The sequence below is a fragment of the Saccopteryx leptura genome, chromosome X (genome assembly GCF_036850995.1).
Source record: "Saccopteryx leptura isolate mSacLep1 chromosome X, mSacLep1_pri_phased_curated, whole genome shotgun sequence".
Taxonomy (NCBI): Eukaryota; Metazoa; Chordata; class Mammalia; order Chiroptera; family Emballonuridae; genus Saccopteryx; species Saccopteryx leptura.
This window is the reverse complement of record NC_089516.1, coordinates 72,691,687-72,707,257: the sequence shown is the minus strand read 5'-3', so window position 1 is coordinate 72,707,257 and position 15,571 is coordinate 72,691,687. Positions and strand designations below refer to the sequence as shown.

At 41.5% G+C, this 15,571-nt stretch overlaps 1 protein-coding gene across 2 annotated transcripts in view; it reads right to left on the bottom strand.

Annotated features, from left to right (window-relative positions):
• The window catches only part of ATP7A (ATPase copper transporting alpha), a 113,632-nt gene extending 98,765 nt beyond the window's left edge, over positions 1 to 14,867 (bottom strand). For both annotated transcript variants that reach the window (XM_066357924.1, XM_066357925.1), the window contains exon 1: positions 14,742 to 14,867. The gene's annotated coding sequence lies outside the window, so the exon portion shown is untranslated. The remainder of the gene's footprint in view (positions 1 to 14,741) is intronic.
• Between the last annotated feature and the right edge of the window lie 704 nt (positions 14,868 to 15,571).

Sequence of the window (15,571 nt, the reverse complement as noted above, 5' to 3'; positions counted from 1 at the left end):
TTTATTTATTCATTTTTACTAGACAGGGGAGAGAAAGAGAGAGGGAGAGATAGAGAGAGGGAGAGATAGAGAGAGAACAAGGGGAGGAGCAGGAAGCATCAACTCCCATATGTGCCTTGACCAGGCAAGCCCAGGGTTTTGAACCGGCAACCTCATCATTCCAGGTCAACACTTTATCCACTGCGCCACCATAGGTCAGGCAATCAACATTTTCTATGTCTGTAAATTGCGGTATATAATAATACATAATACTTTTTACTATTTTAACCTTTATAACCCAATGGGATGGTACCGCTATTATCTCCATTTTACAGATGATGAAATTGAGACACAGAGAGGCTAAGGGACTTTCCCAAGGTCACACAGCTAATAAGTGACATAACTGAAATTTAAACTCAGTAAGTCCAGTCCACAGTTTGTGTTTTTAATCACTAATATATATGCCATAATTTAAAAAGGCAAGACCCTGGATAGTTGGCTCAGTGGTAGAAAGTCAGCCCAGCATGTGGATGTCCCAGGTTCGATTCCTGATCAGGGCACACAGGAGAAGCAACCATCTGATTCTCCATCCTTGCCACTTCCCCTTCTCTCCCTCTCTCTCTCTCTCTCTCTCTTCTCCTCCCACAGCCATGGCTCAAATGGTTCGAGTGTATCAGCCCCGGTTGCTGAGGATGGTTCCATGAAGCATTTGCCTCAGGCACTAAAAATAGCTCAGTTGCGAGCATGACCCCAGATGGGCAGAGCATCGGCCTCAGATGGGGTTGCTGGGTGGATCCCGGTCAGGGCACATGCAGGAGTCTATCTATCTCCCCTCTTCTCACTTGGAAAAGGTAAAAAAGGCAAAACAGAAGTCCATTATATGACTGTACCATAACTTAACCAACTTATTGTTTTTAGGTAAACTGGGTCTTGAAGGTTGAGTAAGAGTTCTCCAGATGAACAGAAAGAAACTCCAAACAAGAGGGCCATGAACAAAATTACAGAGGTATCAAACAACATGGTACATTTGAAAGAGCGCTTTTGGTATTACTGTGAATACAACATGAGTGGGCCTGGCCTGTGGTGGCACAGTGGATAAAGCGTCGACCTGGAAATACTGAGGTCGCCGGTTCAAAACCCTGGGCTTGCCTGGTCAGGGCACATATGGGAGTTGATGCTTCCAGCTCCTCCTCCCTGTCTCTCTCTTCTCTCTCTCTCTCTCTCTCTCTCTCTCTCTCTCTCCTCTCTAAAATGAATAAATAAAATAAAAATTTAAAAAAAAAACATGAGTGGGTAAAACAAGAAGATTGAAAAGGTAAATAAAGTGAAACCATGAAGGATAAACTGGAAAGGGCTAGGGACAGGAAGACCCATTAAAATCTACTGTCCAATAACAGAATATTATTCAATCAAAAAGGGCATGAGCCTGACCAGGCAGTGGCGCAGTGAATAGAGCGTCGGATTGGGATGCGGAGGACCCAGGTTCGAGACCCCGAGGTCACCAGCTTGAGCATGGGTTCATCTGGTTTAAGCAAAGCTCACCAGCTTGGACCAAGGTCACTGGCTTAAGCAAGGGGTTACTCGATCTACTGAAGGCCCACGGTCAAGGCACATATGAGAAAGCAATCAATGAACAACTAAAGTGTCACAACAAAAAACTGATGATTGATGCTTCTCATCCCTCCCTGTTCCTGTCTTTCTGTCCCTGTCTATCCCTCTCTCTGACTCTTCTCTGTCTCTGAAAAAAAAAAAAAAAAGGGCATGAAGTTTTCACATATACTCCATCATGGATGAACCCTAATGACATTATGCTAAGTATTATAAGCCAGATAAAAATGAAAAATTTTGCATGATTCCAGTTATAAGATGTACCTAGAAGAGGTAAATTCATTGAGACAGAAAGCAGAATAGATGATACCAGGGGAGGGAGAGGGCAGAAGGAGAAGCCATTGTTTAATGGGTACAGAGTTTCCACTTAGGATGATGAAAAAATTTTGGAAGAGGACAGTGATAATAGTTACACAACATTGTGAATGTACTTAATGCCGCTGAATTGTACATTTGAAATGGTTAAACAGGTAAATTTATTATATATATTTTACCACAATTTAAAGTAAAGACTTCATCCCAGGTTCGATTCCTGGCCAGGGCACACAGGAGAAGCGCCCATCTGCTTCTCCACCCTTCCCCCTCTCCTTTCTCCTTGTCTCTCTCTTCCCCTCCCACAGCCAAGGCTCCATGGTAGCAAAGTTGGCCCGGGCACTGAGGACAACTCCATGGTCACCGCCTCAGGTGCTAGAATGGCTCTAGCTGTGAAGGAGCAAGGCCCCAGATGGGCAGAGCATCGCCCCCTGGTGGGCATGCCAGGTGGATCCCAGTCGGGTGCATGTGAGAGTCTATCTGATGGCCTCCTCACTTCTCACTTAGGAAAAAAATGTTTAAATAAAAATAAGTAAAGACTTCACAGAAGGGAAATGATTAGAGACTGCAGATAGAAGGACGAAAATTTGAGAAATATCAAGAACTAAACAGATTTGCTGACTAACAACGTGAGGTGAGAAAAAGAGTAACTTTTGGGTTTCTGGCTATATATAAGTGGTATTTTTTATTTATTTATTTATTTCCCCCTTTTTTTTTTCTGAAGCTGGAAACAGGGAGAGACAGTCAGACTCCAGCATGCGCCTGACCAGGATCCACCCGGCACGCCCACCAGGGGCGACGCTCTGCCCACCAGGGGGCGATGCTCTGCCCCTCCGGGGCGTCGCTCTGCCGCGACCAGAGCCACTCTAGCACCTGGGGCAGAGGCCAAGGAGCCATCCCCAGCGCCTGGGCCATCCCTGCTCCAATGGAGCCTCGGCTGCGAGAGGGGAAGAGAGAGACAGAGAGGAAGGAGGGGGGGTGGAGAAGCAAATGGGCACTTCTCCTATGTGCCCTGGCCGGGAATCGAACCCGGGTCCCCCGCACGCCAGGCCAACGCTCTACCGCTGAGCCAACCGGCCAGGGCCTATAAGTGGTATTTTAAGATTACTTTTACAGGTAAGGAAACAAAGGCCCAGAAACACAAAGTAAGTTGTCCAAAGTTAGGTTGTTAATAGCAGAACTGGAACTTAAATGCCCGACTCCTGATTTACATTTGGTACTCTTTCCACCACAACACATCAAGAACATAATAAGAAATATTATTATCTTACATTTACATAGAACTCTATCATTTACGAAGTCCTTACACATACATTATTTCGTTTGCTACTCATCACAATCTATGAGTTAGAGAAAATAGATATAATCATTTCTGATGAGTACACTTAAATATAATAAGAAAATTGATGCAACTCCTTAAAATCCTCAGATAGAGATCTAAATGTCTTGTTTGATTACAGGAGAGCCTTAAGGTGGAAAGTGAAATGCAAGTAATGAACTTGGGACTACCATGGTGCTATATGTAGTAGGTACTAAGGAAAAAATTGAGACTAAAAATCTAAGTGGTTTGGGTAGGTTTGGTGGCTGCAATACTGCATAACTCACGTCATAATTAGACTCATAATGCAACTGATGCCCCCTGGAGTTGTACAAGACAACAGCCCTGGATGAAATTAAGTATGAGTGTCCAACTTGCTTATCAGGATCTACTGGTAGGTCTAGTAAACCTCACCAGATGGAGCGCCAAGCCAGTTCCCAAAAATGTCTTCCGTCTGCTACACACCCTTTCTGCCACAAGTCTCAGCTAACATTCCCAGAGTGAAGGGCAGAAAAGCACAGCCAGCACCAACTTCTCAAGGACTGCAATGCTTCTATCTGCCCTGATCCCAAGACTCAGATTATAAGAAGCTCCTGCAGCCCTGGCCGAATAGCTCAGTTGGTTCGAGCTTCATCTCTAAGCAGAGGTTGTCAGTTCAATCCCCAGTCGGGGCACATTCAGGAACAGGTTTATGTTCCTGTCTCTCTATCGATCTCTCTCCCTTCCTTTCTCTCTAAAATCAATCAATTTTTAAAATTATTAAAAAAAGAAGCTCCTCCATATAATGAGAGTGGAGATTGCCATAATAAAGGATTGGGAGAAGACAAAGGTAGTCTTGTGTGATCATTTCTACTTGTCTGGTGGGAAAAAACTTCTTGAAAGTGCCAGGATTATTACTGCTAAACCTTTTTAGAACATGATTATAGTAACATTAACCCTTTAAGTAGTATGAACGTTCATGCACGTCCTCGTGCCTCCTGACCATCCAGAGTACAATCAATTTATTTTAAAAATGTGGAAGGCAACATTAAAAAAAGGCAAATGTATGTTCTTCTTGTTTCCAAAAATTGGTTATCAAACAAACACGATTTTAAGTTAATAAAACTGTAACTATAACTAATTTCATTTTTTGAAAAAAAGAACAACTCACTCCAGGGGGTCAGCGAGCATGAAAAACTCACTACTCAAAGGGTTAAATCCAAAGGTAACAAGAGGGAATAAAGCAGGTCACAGGAGACATTCATTTTGCAATCCACTCATGCCTTAAGCCAAATTGAGAGAATACTAACACAGATTACAAACAAAATTTACTACATAGGATTCTGACCAAGGTGTATTCAGGTACCACACAAAACTAGGACAGAAATGGTCTACCTTGATGTTTCAAACATAACAGAATCTAAAACTACCAGATACTTCAAACGTACAAGAGACCCTAAAATGACCATTTGTCACCCTTAAGTGTCCCAGTCAAATAACTGTAGTTACGTTTTCCTTCCTATTCTTACACAAACACAACTGAAAACAAAGGTTAGACAAACATAGCCTGTTTTGCTCGAAGACATGGCTGATGGCATTCCACCAACCAACACAGAATGGATTTCTTCCCTTGTCTAATCTCCTCCTACTTCTCCCAACTTCTTGGACTTCCTGCTGGGACTTCGTGTGGACATTGCTCTCCAGTGTTACCTGGTGCCACCCCAGCTGCTCTGTATAAATAGCATTTTATTGCCTATACGGTTGTGTCACTAGGAAAAGTTAATAAAAACTCTAAACTCAGGAAACAAATTAGAGTGGAGGTAATATCAAGTTGAGGCAGTCTGACTCCAAAGCACATGCTCCTAACCCTCTCCAAAACAGAGCATCCAAATGAATTTAGCGCAGACTGAAGAGCTGTTCAAAGCCTTCAAAAGATGACTGACTACTGGAAAAACCCAGCCTTCCCTCCCCCCATGTTGCTCCTTTACAATCATGCTCCTACCACACTCACAACACTTCTGACACTAGATGTGGGAAGGGGGGTTCCCCACCAAGCAATCTCTGTGACACCAGCTGAGTGTCCTACAATTTAAGTCAATTCTGACACTCTCTATCTAGAGATAGAGTCCAATCTCATGGGTTAAGAGCTTGGTCCCACAAGACTGCTATACTCCCTTCCCACAGACTTAAGTAGCTATTCCAATCATTCAAAAGATGGCCCACATCTATCATTTTCAATACTCCCCGTTGACATGAAATCTCCACTATAATCAGGAGAGTGCCCTCACTGCTGCATGGTCCATGCTTGCTGTTTATTTTTATGAGTTTATTTAGATTGGTTTCCTCACCCAGAATGCTCTTTTCCTATCAAATCCTATCACATTACTAATCTACTCCACCAAAGCAGGACCATATCGGTAGTATTCACTAAAATAATGGTTGAGTTTTTTTAATCTTTTTTTTTTCATTGATTGATTTTAGAGAGACAGAAAGTGGGAGAGAGAGAGAGAGAAGCATTCATTTGTTGTACCACTTAATTGTGCATTTGTTGGTTGCTTGCTGTATGTGTCCCTACAGGGGATCAAATTGAAACCTGGGTATTTCTAGACGACACTCTTACCAACGGAGCTAACCAGCCAGGGCTCTCAAGTAATTGTTCACCTCCTCCGTGAAAAGCATGTTAAATACTTGTACCCGCTTTCTTTTTCAATTCTAAATACCCTTGGAACAAGCATCACAGTTTAGTACCTACTTCCTCTGTAACTGTTTGGTATTAGACTTCTTTCTCCGGCTACACATTTGAGCATATGCCTTAGGCTTCTCTGCATACCACACAGAGTCAGAATAAACACTACATATACAAGAAGAATATAATAAACATTCATTAACTGGCGTGCTGATGTAATTCGATGTAAAAATTCAATCTGCACACAACTTTGGAAGACTGCAGCTATTTTGCAGAGTAAGTAAAACATGAAAAAAGCCTTTTCCATTGCCAACATTTTATATTTCAGAAATCATTATGTAGAAGTATGGTTCAGCATTTGGCACTGAGAGAAATAATTGAGGAAATCTCAATAGCTCAGAGTCTGTGGCTCACAAATTCTACAAGCAGACTGGTGGAGAAGTAGAATGAGTTCATCAGGGTGACGTGACTTGAGAGCTGTCATAACGAGTTTAGCAATACCATGTCCGCATAGTATAGGTGTGTCGTAGGCCCTCCCATGGTGAGTTTCCATTTTCCATGGTGTAATGTAGAAATGAAATACTATATTGTGTGCAGGTACTGATTGATTACTATATTGTTCCTGTAGCCTACTAAATTTATAGTACAACAAAACTATAATTTTAACTTTTATTATATAGGTTGCTAAACTACATTTACAGTAAATGATGTATTAAAGCAGGGGTCCCCAAACTTTTTACTCAGGGGGCCAGTTCACTGTCCCTCAGACTGATGGAGGGCCACCACATACAGTGCTCCTCTCACTGACCACCAATGAAAGAGGTTCCCCTTCCGGAAGTGCGGCAGGGGGCCGGATAAATGGCCTCAGGGGGCCGCATATGGCCGGGGGCGTAGTTTGAGGATGCCTATATTAAAGTAATAATAGTAACTAGGCTTTGTGTGTTTACTACCTGCCAGGCACTGCTTTTAGGGCTTTATGTGTATTAACTCACTGACAATCCTAAGAGGCCAGTACTGTTATTGCTACCCATTTCAGAAACTGGAAGGAACTGAGGCAAAAAAGGTAAGAAATCTGTATAGAATCATACAAGCAGAGGAGATGGACGAGATTCCAACCAGGCCGTCTGGTACCAGAGACCCCAATCTTAATCCCATTTTACAGTGCCTCTTCAGAACAGCACATCATGGCCCTGGCCATAGCTAAGCTGGTTAAAGCACTGTCCCCAAGTGCAGAGGCTGCCAGTTCAGTCCCGTCAGGGCACATGCAGGGACAGATTGATGTTCCTTTCTCTCTCCCTTACTCTCTCACTAAAATCAATTAATTTTTAAAAAGTTAGAAGAAAAAAAAACAGCACATGAAAATACAATGCTGAAGTTAAGACATCTTGAAGTTATCAAAAGGATATATCCAGTAGTCCAGAAAATGTAACCAGCAATGTTCCAATTTGTTAGTCAACTTTTTTTTTCTTTTTTTATTGATTTTAGAGAGGAGGGAGGGAGGGAGGGAGGGAGGGAGGAAGAGAAGGGGAGAGGAGCAGGAAGCATCAACTCCTATATGTGCCTTGACCAGGCAAGCCCAGGGTTTCTAACCAGCGACCTCAGCATTCCAGGTCGATGCTTTACCCACTGCACCACCACAGGTCAGGCTGCTAATCAACTTTTACTGCATGATCTCTTAATACAGTTTAAATTCTAAACATATTACTGTAAATAATAAAATCTAACCAAGTTCAAAGATGTACTTACTATAAAAATAATAAAACACATAAACCATTTATTTTCTCTTCCTGGGAGACTCTGAGAATGCACATAATATAAGACTAACACCATTTTCAACGTTAGATGTTTTAGCCTATATTTAAATTAAAAAATACTATGGGTCCTTACTTCTGAATTAGTTTTAAACTAACAATGAAATTCTGAGCTACCCATACTTTAGCTTTTCAACATCAAACCATTTTGTTCATTCAGACTTGGGTGTTTTTCTCTCTAAGATAGACTTAATTCATCAGACCTAATTTTTTCTCAAATGTCAATGTCCTTTAATGTGGGGAGGTTGTTTTCCATTTATTTATTTTTTTATTTTTTTAAGACTTTATTCATTTTAGATAGAACAGAGAAAGAGAGAGAGTGAAGGGGGGGGGGAGCTGGAAGCATCAAATCCCACTTGTGCCTTGACCAGGCAAGCCTGGGGTTTCAAACCAGGGACCTCAGCCTTCTAGGTCAACACTTCAACCACTGCACCACCACAGGTCAAGCTCCTCAAATGTCTACATGCTTTAAAAAATACAGTTCATGCCTGACCAGGTGGTGGCGCAATAGATAGAGCGTCGGACTGGGATGCGGAAGGACCCAGGTTCGAGACCCCGAGGTCACCAGCTTGAGCACGGGCTCATCTGGATTGAGCAAAGAGCTCACCAGCTTAGACCCAAGGTCACTGGCTCCAGCAGGGGGTTACTCGGTCTTCTAAAGGCCCGCGGTCAAGGCACATGTTAGAAAGCAATCAATGAACAACTAAGAAGTCGCAACGCGCAATGAGAAACTGATGATTGATGCTTCTCATCTCTCTCCATTCCTGTCTGTCTGTCCCTGTCTATCTCTGCCTCTGTAAAAAAAAAAAATACAGTTCATTATTATTAGGTAGACCACAGATTCTCAAGCCAGACTGACTAGCTAAATCTCAGTTTAGCCACTTACTGGGTCTAGAAATAATTTGCCCTACAAAACAGTATGTCAACCCTTACCAAAGTACAAATAATAAACAAAGTATCAGATTTATTTTTTCACACCAGACAAACTGTTCTGGTCTTCTTCACTTACCATATTTCCCTATGTATAAGATGCACCCTTTCCAGAAAAATTTGGGGTCTAAAAACTGGGTGTGTCTCGCCTGACCAGGCAGTGGCGCAGTAGATAGAGCGTTGGACTGGGATGCAGAAGGACCCAGGTTCGAGACCTCGAGGTCACCAGCTTGAGCGCGGGCTCATCTGGTTTGAGCAAAAGCTCACCAGCTCGGACCCAAGGTCGCTGGCTCGAGCAAGGGGTTACTTGGTCTGCTGAAGGCCCGTGGTCAAGGTACATATGAGAAAGTAATCAATGAACAACTAAGGTGTCACAACGTGCAACGAAAAACTAATGATTGATGCTTCTCATCTCTCCGTTCCTGTCTGTCTGTCCCTGTCTATCCCTCTCTCTGACTCTGTAAAAAAATAAATAAAAATAATAATAATTTAAAAAAACTGGGTGCGTCTTATACAGTGGTTATAGATTTTTTTTTTACTTGCATTTCCTGATTTTTCGTGCTTGTTTTTGCGCTTATTGTTGAAGACAGTGATTCCTCATCAGACACAGATGAGGACAAGCTAACGGATGGGAGGGTTTTTTTTGTTTGTTTGTTTGTTTTTTACAGGGACAGAGAGAGAGTCAAACAGAAGGATAGATAGGGATAGACAGGAACGGAGAGAGATGATAAGCATCAATCATTAGTTTTTCGTTGCGACACCTTAGTTGTTCATTGATTGCTTTCTCATATGTGTCTTGACCGCGGGCCTTGAGCACACTGAGCAACCCCTTGCTTAAGCCAGTGACCCTGGGTCCAAGCTGGTGAGCTTTTTGCTCAAATCAGATGAGCTCGCGCTCAAGCTGGTGACTTCAGAGTCTCGAACCTGGGTCCTTCTGCATCCCAGTCCGACGCTCTATCCACTGCGCCACCGCCTGGTCAGGCACGGATGGGAGTTTTGACAGTAATGAAGAGTTGTATGAATTTTATGAATAAAACTTGAGTTCAATAACTTTATGTACTACTTTTTTTTTTTATTTCAGGCCCCCAAATTAAGGTGCATCTTATATATGAGGAAATACTGTATATGTAACAACTATAACAAAACAGTAAATGATTCAGGATCCCATGACTTACCACTTGCTCTAAAGTTAGGAACAGCAATTTGTGTGGGAGGGTTGTTTTCTTTGCTGTTTTTTTAGCTAGAGAGGAAAGGAGAGAAAGAGACAGGAACACGGATCTGCTCCTATACGTGCCCTGACAGGGGATCAAACCTCTGTGCTTCAGGACGCCACTCTAATCAACTGAGCCAGAGCTATAGGTTATTTTTGTAATAACACAGTGGACAATCCTAATCATATATCCTGACACTCAAGGTGAAATAATACACTGTACTAATAAATTATTCCTTTATGCATCAGCACACAATAAATTTAAGGCTTTAAAACTATCTGAAGACTACAAAGGTTTATCCTCTTATCACCTAGCGAGAAAAAGACGAGCAACACTGCTTCAGATGGACATTACTTGAAGATATATGATACCAGTATGATTGCTAATATATAAAAAGTAGTGATTCAAAATATTGTGGCTATAAATCTGAACTAAAAAATGACATTTAGAATTAACAGTAAAATGATATAGTAAAACAAGAGAAGGCATTTATTGACCAAAATGAAACTAGTTGTATACAAATAATTTAATATTAATATTAGTGTTGTAATAATGAATATATCTATTAATAATCAATATGATACTTCATGTTAAATTAATAATAATTAATATAATTAAATTAGAATTCTTAGGGTAAGTAATTTTAGCATCACTGAAAAAATTAGATACTTTTTTTCCTACCATTGTAAGGATCAACAAAGGAGAACACACTTAGAACTCTTTAACAACTAAGCTCTCTGTGATTGTTAGCTCAGTGATCAACACTTAAGAACAGTAGAAGTCAACTACAAACTTATCCTAAATCGATCTGAGAATTTTTTTAAAATTCCACTGTGGAATTCTTCCTCTCTATTCTTATGTCTCTGTTGACAGTTTTTCAGGTCTTAACAGAAATCCTCCTAATCTCCTGAGTGGCAGGTGGAGTTCTTCTGGTGAACACTCAGGAGGGCAGAAACCATTTTCCCCACAATTCCAAGAGGCCCACAGTGCTCTGTAAACTCTCAGGTGGGGCAAGGAGAGGGAAAAAATTCCAATGTTGCCTGACCGGGCAGTGGCGCAGTGGATAGGGCGTCAGAGTGGGATGCGGAAGACCCAGGTTCGAGATCCCGAGGTCACCAGCTTGAGTGAGGGCTCATCTGGTTTAAGCAAAAAGCTCACCAGCTTGAGCCCAAGGTCGCTGGCTTGAGCAAGGGGTTATTCTGTCTGCTGAAGGCCCGCGGTCAAGGCACGTATGAGAAGGCAATCAATGAACAACTAAGGTGTTGAAATGCGCAACAAAAAACTAATGATTCATGCTTCTTATCTCTCTGTTCTTGTCTGTCTGTCCCTGTCTATCCCTTTCTCTGACTCTCTCTGTCTTTGTAAAAAAAAAAAAAAAAAAAAAAATCCAATGTTATTCCTTCCCGATCTGCTTAGGTTGGAACATTCAATGCACAAGCAGGATCAGCATCAGTTAAAACAACCTAAAACAAAACACTTTAATTTTTTTTTTACAGGGACAGAGAGAGAGTGTCAGAGAGAGGGATAGATATGGACAGACAGACAGGAATGGAGAGAGATGAGAAGCATCAATCATCAGTTTCTCGTTGCGACACCTTAGTTGTTCATTGATTGCTTTCTCATATGTGCCTTGACCACCGGCCTTCAGCAGACCGAGTAACCCCTTGCTTGAGCCAGTGACCTTGGGTCCGAGCTGGTGAGCTTTTTTTTTTTTTTTTTTTTTTTTTGCTCAACCCAAATGAGCTTGTGCTCAAGCTGGCGACCGTGGGGTCTCGAACCTGGGTCTTCCACGTCCCAGTCCAATGCTCTATCCACTGCACCACCGCCTGGTCAGGCAAAACACTTTAATTTTTACAAACAAAAATCAACTAAGGTAAATGGCTTGTCTAAAACAATTTCCCTGAGATGTGAAATAATCCATTTCTTTCTATCAGTAAACTGTCAAAATGCACTTCTGATAATAGATCTGGAAAAGTAGAATTCTACACTAGAGGATTATAAAGTAAAAATAGGTTAAAAAATTAAATCCTTGATCCATAGCTGTATAATTTTGAATGTGGGTGAAAAACATGGGACAAAGTACAACTAATTGGCTCAAAATGGAGATGTTTTATCACTATTTCCTTCAAGGAATGCAGTATCTGCGAAAACTGATCTAACCTATCTATATCACACATTTGAACCAAGGATGAGAAAATTACTTAAATTTTCTAACAGTGCTGGAGAAACTAGGAACATATTTATGAAACCAGAAACACCCTACCCTTTCACTCTAATGAAACACATTCCAAAGGTATTGTGATACATTTCCTGCGGTAGTATCTCTTATCACATTAAATCGACCTGAAGACCAATTTTTAAGTGAAAACTGTGATTGCTAGGATGGTAAATGGAAATGAATAGGCCTGACTGTTGCCGGCCTCCCTGCCCCCATCTTGATTCTGTCCTGAAAAAGATCACTGTTTAAAAACAAAACCCTGTGAAACCTTTGAATGCGCTACTGTCCTTAAACAAAAATGAGTAGAGGAAATTTTCCTAAATATTGTTCTCATCTATGTCAGTGCCTATATCACCTCAGGCAAATCTGAAAATTTACTTTACCAACTGGCAAATGAAGATTATTTTCAGTCATTGGGATGTCAAAAGTCTCTATTAAAGTTTGCCAAGTATTTTTAAATTATATATATATATATATATATACACACACACACACACACAGTTATAACAAAGATTTATAAAAAGGAATGTATTGCCTTAAGAGTGCTCAGAGAAAAAAGGTTGTAATATGTTATTTTTGCTCACTCTCTTGTTCTTGTTTTCAAACAAATTTTACTGCTTCTGCATGTATTTTAAAAGAAAAACAATCTTCTGCATTACTGACCAGAGATGTTAAACTAACTAGCTTCTAATCTAGAGGGATTACAGTTTAAGCTAACACTACCTAGAGGCCATAAATGGAGGCCATAAATTTTTTTAAGACTATGATTGGAAAAGAAGAGTTTCTATCAGGTTAAGAAGACCAGGAGAGAAATCAGTTTGGAGGAGAAAAGGAAATGCAGACATTCCTTGGGGAAAACCTGAAACAGCTTCTGGCTTCAATTCTCAGAAATTTAAAAAATGATTCCAAATTACATTAGACACAATAATCAATCAGAATTAAAGTACCTATAGCAAACTTCATTTTTCTTTTAGATTCGAGTTTACATCAGAAATATCGTACATTAACACTGTTTTTGTCATTTCGTGTTTTTTTCTCTATATAAGCTTTTTAATGGATTAAATGCTCAACATTAACAGGCATAGAGAATCTCACCAATACAGAAAAACAAAAAACAACAACAAAACAGTGGTTATATTACGAGGTGATGGAATTATGTGGGATTTCTATTTATAGTTTTGATTTCTATTTATAGTTTTGATTTTTCAATTAAAGTTGACAATCTACTCCACCATCTTAACTGGAAGTCTATAAGCTTTTTTATTGGCTGCAGGGTAGCTGGATATGGTTATAAGCTTACCACTTTTGTATTCTATATTTTTTTTTCTTTTAATCAGTAAAATCTTAGCTGTGGCTGTGTCAGAAATAGGGATGTTGACATACAGTGTACTCCTGGATGTCCTACATCTTTCTAGCCCCCAAGCCTTGCTCACATTATTTTTCCTATCTGGCCTACCCTCTCCTACAAAGCTAAATACTATCCATTTTTCAAGGCCTAGTTCAAAAGCTCCTTTTCCTGAACTCTCATCACACTTTCTGTTTCCAATATACATTACTGAGACTAACAGGGTATATATCCTACTGCACTGTGAGACCCTCCAGTATAAATTTTTAAAAACCCTCTCAAGTCATGACTGTAGACATAAGAAAGTTTCAAAGATAAAAAAAAATAAAACTGCAGTTCAAAATATTCTTGTTGTGGCTGGATAGCTTGGTTGGTTAGAGCATCATCCCGAAGCACAGAGGTTGAGGGTTCGATCCCTGGTCAGGGTACATACGGGAACAACTCGATGTTCCTGTATCTATCTATCTCTCTTTCTCTCTCTCCCTCCCTTCCTCTCTCGCTGAAATCAATAAATAATTTTTTAAATCCTTTAGAAAGGATGATATAAGCAGCCTAGTTATTTAATCAGTGGGACTGCTAGAATCCATTGTCATCATAACTAAATTCAACTACTTCAGTGCAAACTCTTTCGAGGCCAGAGGCTCTGGCCTATTTTTTGTGTGTGCCACCTACCACCCCCACATCTTAGTATCACCTAATTCAGTGTTCTGCACACACTCTTAATACAAAGCTATATTACTGTAGATGAAGAGGCTGTAATTAAAACAAAGATGAGATGTTGAGAAATACTGACTTGTGAAACTATAAGATTTGTCAGTGATTAAAATAATCTCACCATCTACAACAAAAGACGACAAAGATAAAGATGCCACAGGGTGCGACAAGGATGGCAAGGAACTTTACTGGGAAGGGGGAAGAATGAACAAAATGGAATGGAAACAAGAACGTCCTCTGTTTCGCTTATGCTCCCAGAGCGAGCGAAGAAGCAAAATAGTTTTTAATATTATTTCTTTAATGATGATGATCAGCCTATGTGACTTCCAATACCGGGCACAGACCTTCTTGTACCTTCAATTAATTAGGTAATAAGACAGGCCACGGATGAGCAGAACACTAGCCAGGGAGGGTAAAGATACTGACACAGGTCAGGACCTGATCTCCCACTCCCACTCCCTTGCAAAGGGCTGTACACAAGAGTGTGCTGAGCGGCGGAGTTAAGAAGAAGTGAGAGTATGGAGACAGCCCCAGACTAGAATGACCTTCTGGCACACTCGGTAGTCCAGGCTGACAGTACAGAACACTCCTCCGGTAGGAGGGATCACGGGAAGCCCATACAGAACTTACCTGGTTTTTTGTCCCGTGGTTAAACCTCTGAAGCTACGCAGCCCGCGACCGCGACAAATCCACGCGAGGAGGTTCCAACCTCACACAGCCGTCATAGTAGCTGTGGCGGAGGCGGCAGCAGCTCCTCCCCCCGAGCTCCTCTCCCTCCACCCACAGCCGCCCGCCACAGCCTTCGCTCCGCCTCCCCGCCCTCCCCTCACTTCCGGCGATGTCCCGGCCGGAAAAAGGGCGGACAAGGCGGGGCGAGGGGCGTGTCACGTGACGGGGGACGAGAAAGCCCCAGCCGAGTTTTCCGGTCTCCTGCTGCCCCCTGGCCGTCGCGCAGCCTCACAGGAAGTCCTTTGGACGCTGTAGAGCGCCTTCTCCCCGCTTCACGGAAACAGAAATCGAACAAATTAAGTTTAAACAAAGAAAAACCCACCCAAATTTGTACCATCTGTAGTTCCCTAACCCCCAGCCAGAAAGCACCATTGGGCTCCATGTCCACCATCTTCCCAACAGTTCAGCCTTTGTCAGCCTAAAGCGAACGTTCTTCTGTTGGGTTGTGTAGCCTAACTCCAGATGTAAACAACAATGAATTTGCTCTCATTCCTCCACTAAAAAATGGTTCCAAAAATTTTTTTAATTCATAAATTTTATATATATTTAAATCATTCTTTTCAATTCCTACTCCTTTTTTTGAAGATTTTATTTATTGGTTTTAGAGAGGAGAGAGAGAGAAAGGGTGGGGAGGAGCAGGAAGCATCCATTCATGGCTGCTTCCGGGTGTGCCTTGACCCGGCAAGCCAGAGTGTCTGTACAGGTGACCTCAGCGTTCTGGGCCCATGCTG